We start from the raw sequence: 6,006 nt of genomic DNA on the forward strand, positions 1-6,006 counted from the left end.
AAACATTTTATACAGTTTTGATGATTTATTTATTAATTTATCTTTGATATCGATAAAGCAGAGAATACATACAGACCTCTTATTTTGTTAAGAAAAAACTGAAGGGATGGTGCCAATTTCATTCATTTTCTTACATTTGAAAGGAGGGCCATAGTGGAGTCATTATTGTGGTTGCCACTAATTCATAGGATGTTCCATTACATTATACCTTGAAGTTAATCAATTCTTTCCTGATGTCTTCTTGTTTTTTAAAACTCTTTCTAGTCAGATAGATTTCTATCGTTAGTCTTGAATTGTTCTCAATTAGGCTTATGCTACCGCACATTCCCATTCTAGCTGAAGCTGTCTCATGATTATCTGGTGTGTTGAGATGTGTCTTTAGATATTATATTATGCAGGAGTGGTAGAGTATTGGATGTCTTGAGATGTGGCTTTGAGCTATTGAATTAGTTGGTCAGTTGTAAATAGCTGGGGTTTTGTTTATGCTCTGTATTTTTTGTTTATTTGTCACTTAATATCCTATAATTGGCTGTTGATAAGTGCTGACTGTTTGTTGCTTGTTATTGTCTAGATTGCAACGGACTGAATTTCTTCTTCAACATATCTGGGACATTGAAGGGTTTAGCAAATAAGTTTGGGTTGGCGGTGGTTGTCACCAACCAAGTGGGGGATTTTATTGGGCCACATGATAAAGTGAATGGGGTGAGGTTGGGAAACTTAGAGTCCCTGGACACATTAGGCAGACGGGTGAGTCCAGCTTTGGGACTGGCTTGGGCACATTGCATAAATTCAAGAGTGTTCTTGGCAAGACATGAGCAATCTATTGAGGTTAACATTCGTAATGCTCCTTCAACAAGTATATATAGTCAAACACATAGGACATTTCGCCTTGTATTTGCCCCACATCTGGCCTATGCATCGGCCGAATTTGTAATCAGAAAAGAAGGTATAATCGGAGTATCACAGTGACTGTGTAATATAGGATGTAATATCCCAAACCAAAAATTCATAATTAAGGAATATTTTATTTTGCGAAAAGACAATTTTGCCCTCATAATATTTTATTAAGAAAAAGGTGACTTTTTTGGTGACTTTTTGATCGAGAAGGAATTTGATAATTTCGCTTACGTCGTTGCGTAGAGCACGGTGAAACGAGTTCGTAGACACGGAGTAGACTCGAATCGGAGTTGTAACGAAGAAAATACGGTCAAAATACCGCGAAGGGCAAAACGGTAATTTGGACAAAAAGTCAGATTTTTATCCCTTTCTCCTCTCTCTCTCTCCTCATTTTTCTCTCTCCTCTCTCTCTCATCCCGCGCGACCAGCCGCGCGCCTCCTCCCCTTCCAGCTCGTCCCGCTGCCGCTACAGCACGGCCCGATCTCCGACAAGGGTATCGTCAGCTCCGCCTCGGCCTCACCGTTCTTCCCCGACCCGCCGCCGACCTAGGGCCGCCCGGAACTGGCCGAAATCTGGAGTTTTCTGCCGGTTTTCAGTCGAAACTTCATCTCCTTCGATCTCCTTCGTTTCTCCACCAAATCATTCGAGTAAGGTATGGATTCTCGCCTATTTTTCGTGTTATAACTGATGGTTGGCTGGGTTTCGATCGATTTTGGCTCTAGAACACTCGATTTTCAACTTGAAAATCGGCCGAATTTCGGCCGCCGTGATTGGCAATTTCCGGCCACTTTTTGGGGTATGACCAAGAACAAAAGTGACTCCAAATGGGGTGTTTTACCTAGGATAGGAGTTTGGAGTCTTGGTTTCGAGTTTTTCCTGCGAGCCGTTACCGCTTTGGACACCCAAACTGCCCGCGCATGTGGTGGCGCGTGGGCGAGGGTAGTGAAGTGACTCTGTGTAGTTTTGCGATCCTCGTGTCATCACGAGCGCGTAGGATTTTGCGGATCTCAATTTGGAGTCCGTTTGAGCCCCGAACAAATTTTCCATATTGCGCGATCCTTGGGTGCAATATCGTCGAGCAGTTGGATCGCACCCAAATTCAGATATGTCGTTCTACATGATTTCAGGATCGTGTAGGATTCGACGGATTGCGAATCGGAGTCTCGGATACTCCGAAATCGCGAACCCTGGGGCTAGAGTTTGGATTTTAAGTGATAATGCAATTTTAGCTAATCCGACCGTCCGTTTCGGACCAAACTCGCAGGACATGGCTCTTTCTCTGTAAGGAACCTTTAGAGAATCCCAGATTGGCCATCGGAGATTGTGGACCCCACGAGGTTCCTGATCGGCCGGTCAGACAGTTTATCGCTTGGAACAGCTTTAGGTCTTTCAAGGCCGTTCTAATTGTCTGAAAGGCTAAAGTGGGCATAGGAGTGACTTTAAAATGAGTACACGCATTTCTAGGAGCCGGGGGCAGGGTGTTTAATTTAATTCTTTTATTGAGCAGTTTTATTAATTTAATCTTTATGGGTAATCAGGCACCAGAGGACCGGCAGAACCACAGGAGGGACCTTCAAAGGGTCCAGCTAACTCGGACCAGCAGTGAGTGGACTTTTCTTTCTTAAACGATTTTATAATTAACTTTTATATTTGATCTTGAATAAGTGTTATTACATGTTTTCTGAGCAGGAATTGCATCTTGAAATATCTTTATTTTTATCATACTTAGTTGAGCAGCAGACTTGAGATTTTTAATACAGAAATAGTAACTTAGCTCAGATTTATCAGATTTCGGAGAATTATCAGATTTTTCTAATTAGAACCACCATGTACTCGCTTGTTTTTAGTGATTATCCTCAGACGGACCGATGTCTATGGACATCCAGTCTGTTTACAGTTCTGTCAGTGCACTTGACATTGCCTCACGAGTTTCAGGGACGCTCGGACCGTGAGTGCCAGGATTTGCGGCTGGGCTGACTCTGTGACCCCGAGACCTGCCAGGATTTGTGGCTCGGCTGACTCTGTGTTCCCAAGACCTGCCAGGATTGCGGATCAGGCTGACTACGGTCCCCTGTATCTTGCCAGAGCCGCTCGAGTTGACTTGGTGTCATCGAGACCTGCCGACGGTTCAGGCTGACCAGAGTCCCCTGAATCCTGCCAGTTTGCGGCTCGGATAGACTTTGTGTCGCCGAGACCTGCCAGGGGATTTGACGGATTTTACAGGGGTACATTTAGGTGGTAGTTTAAAGGAATTTGAGTACTTTTATACAGCTATTGCTTTCAGTCATTTTATATCAGTTTCCTCAATGTTCGTGCATGTTTTATATCTCCATATAATTGTTCAGTTTTATGAATTTATATACATACATTTATATATAGCTAGATGAATACCTTATATTAAACACAGTTGAACTTTAGCCTTACTTATCAAGTTATTTTTACCATGGGGGTTATTATGATTATAAACTGATTTCAAGAACATTATTTTTATCCACTCACATTTTCAAACTTGTTTTTCACTCCCAGGCTGTAGAAGTGCGCAGGCATCCACCACTGGGCCACTCCTAGCTTCCGCACCACCAAGAAACGTAGGATTTTATTGTAAAAGTTCTTGAAATCTTGTAAATTAGTAGAAAATGCTCTGATATCTCGTTTTAGTGGGAAACTTGATCTGGTGATTGCTTGGTTATTTTATTCTGGCAGTTGGTGAAAAATTATTTGCTTGTTCAACAGGTGGAAGATTTTGGGTTTAGACAAAATACAGGGGAGACTCTGCCGAATTTTCAGCAGGAGTCTTAAGGGAAGTTTTAATAGTAATTGTAACAGGAAGGGTAAAAGGGTCTTTTGTGCCCGACATTCGTCAGGTGTCGGACACGCACAGGACTTGGTTCGAATTCCAAAGTGGAATTGGGATCGGGTCCTGTCATAGGAATTCTAAAAACTTTAATGTTTTGGATCCATTTGGAATTACATTCCAGTCCCTTTAATTTCGCACTCAAATTATAATAGCAATCTGGAAGCAATACCAGTACAATAAAAGTTCAATATAATAGCAATCTGTCAGCAATACAGCATTCTGTAGCAATGCAACCCAAATTATGCAAATTTAAAAGAATTCCCATTCAACATAACACGAAACCCACCACAAATAAAAGTAGAGTTTACATGACCTACCAAAGCAACACGAATCATATTGTCTAAGATACATTGCGCAATGGAATATTGTTTTTACAAGAGACTTGCACCTTAAATTCAAAGTGGCCTCTTAATGCCGTCAACCGTAACTCCGTCAACAATGCTTTCTTACTAGAGAAAATTTGCCCAACTGTAATTTTCGGATTCCAATCACTTTGTGAAAACCCGTTGTCCAAATATGCTTCTTCATCATTTACACCGGCTGCATTGTACCGATTTTGTTCACCCATTTGACTCCAATAATGTTGACGATGGGTTCAGATTCTCCTCCTAAACGCATTATTGGCAACTGGGCAATTGTGTTCAAGCAGCCCAAATTAGGAGGGGCAGAGTACACTGACACTTCATTTCTTTCAGTACATTATCACCACCATGCATCTCCTCCACCTCGCTAAAATCAGTCATATCCATAAAATCTGTCCCTACTTCACCTCCCACATCAGTGACATTTGTATTATTCCAAGTTACTTCATTGCTTTCAACAATGGCAACTGAAGAATGACCCATCCGACTACTATGTGTCGTGATATGCATACTATGAGCTACATCATTTGTCAGTCCTTTATCTTCTATATTCACGAGTAAGGGAGCTAGTTTTGAAGGTGTTACCTCGGAATTGTACTTCATAAAAAAATTGACATCATCATCGTCCTCAATCTTTATGTGCTTCCATTCATTCGAGGCCACCAAAACTGAGAATTTTAAGCAAACTTTGTTTTCCCTGCTGTTTGTATTACCAATCTAATGCACACGGTCCAACAGTTCAGCAAATTTGATGGTCCGTGGAACTATTAAGCCTTTTGAGTCACCCCTTCATATTTGCACATCTTCTTCGAGGTGACCCATTTTCCATTGTAGCACACGAGAATAACAATTGTCTCCATTTCTGACCATGACAAAACAACATTTCATTAACACAATATAACCACAATAACCATACAATACAATAGCAATATAACCACAATATAACAGCAATATAGCAGCAATATATAAGCAATATAATGGCAATATAACAGCAATACGACTGTAAAATAAGAGGAACACAACAGCAGTACACCAGTAACACATCAGAATCACACTATACAGATCTACTACATCAAATGGAAAATCCCAAGTTTCAAGATTCACATATCCAGACCAATCTAAATGCAATTGGTACAAATCCAGATGAATGAGCATGAATATTCAACAAAACCTAACCTAAAGAAATTAAAGCCAAAACGAATTTAACACAAACCCGAACAATCAAACTATAACCCATTTCACATAATCGCACTGATATTAAGAAAATAACCATCAACACTACCTTTTCGAGGTCGGCAATCCACTAGAGCTTCAAGGTTGCAAGTAGCTATTCAGAAGACATAGCTGTTCGCGATTCCAAACAGAGAGCAAGAGATCGAATAGGGGAGAAAGAGACATAACGAAGCTAGAGAGAGAAACAGCTGCGCTATGAGAAAGAGAGCAAAGAGAGAGACAGAGAGTTGTGCTAGAGAGAGAGAGAGAGAGCCAAGAGAGAGAGAGCCAAGATAGAGAGAGCCAAGAGAGACACAGAGAGCTGTGATAGACAGATACCATAGAGAAAGAAAGCTGTGCTAGAGAGAGAGAGAGAGAGCTGTGTGAGCTAAGAGAGAACAAAATTTCTGAACTTGTGAAAAATCAGCAATAAGTGGACAATAATTTTATATTTATAGGTGATAGTTGTACAAAAATTGGAAAGAGGTGATATTTTTAGTTAAAATTATAAAATGGGTGTCATTTTAAGTTATTTCCCAAAAACATTCAAGTTAATATATGACTATTTGTTATTTGTTGGTGAAAGTTTGAGTTTAGAAGGAAATGTATATGTCAAAATTTATGGTATAGATCATTAATTCAGAATAGAATAAAATAAAACAAAATACAGCGGCCCT

The sequence above is a fragment of the Prunus persica genome, chromosome G1, assembly GCF_000346465.2.
Source record: "Prunus persica cultivar Lovell chromosome G1, Prunus_persica_NCBIv2, whole genome shotgun sequence".
In the NCBI taxonomy this organism is placed as follows: domain Eukaryota; kingdom Viridiplantae; phylum Streptophyta; class Magnoliopsida; order Rosales; family Rosaceae; genus Prunus; species Prunus persica.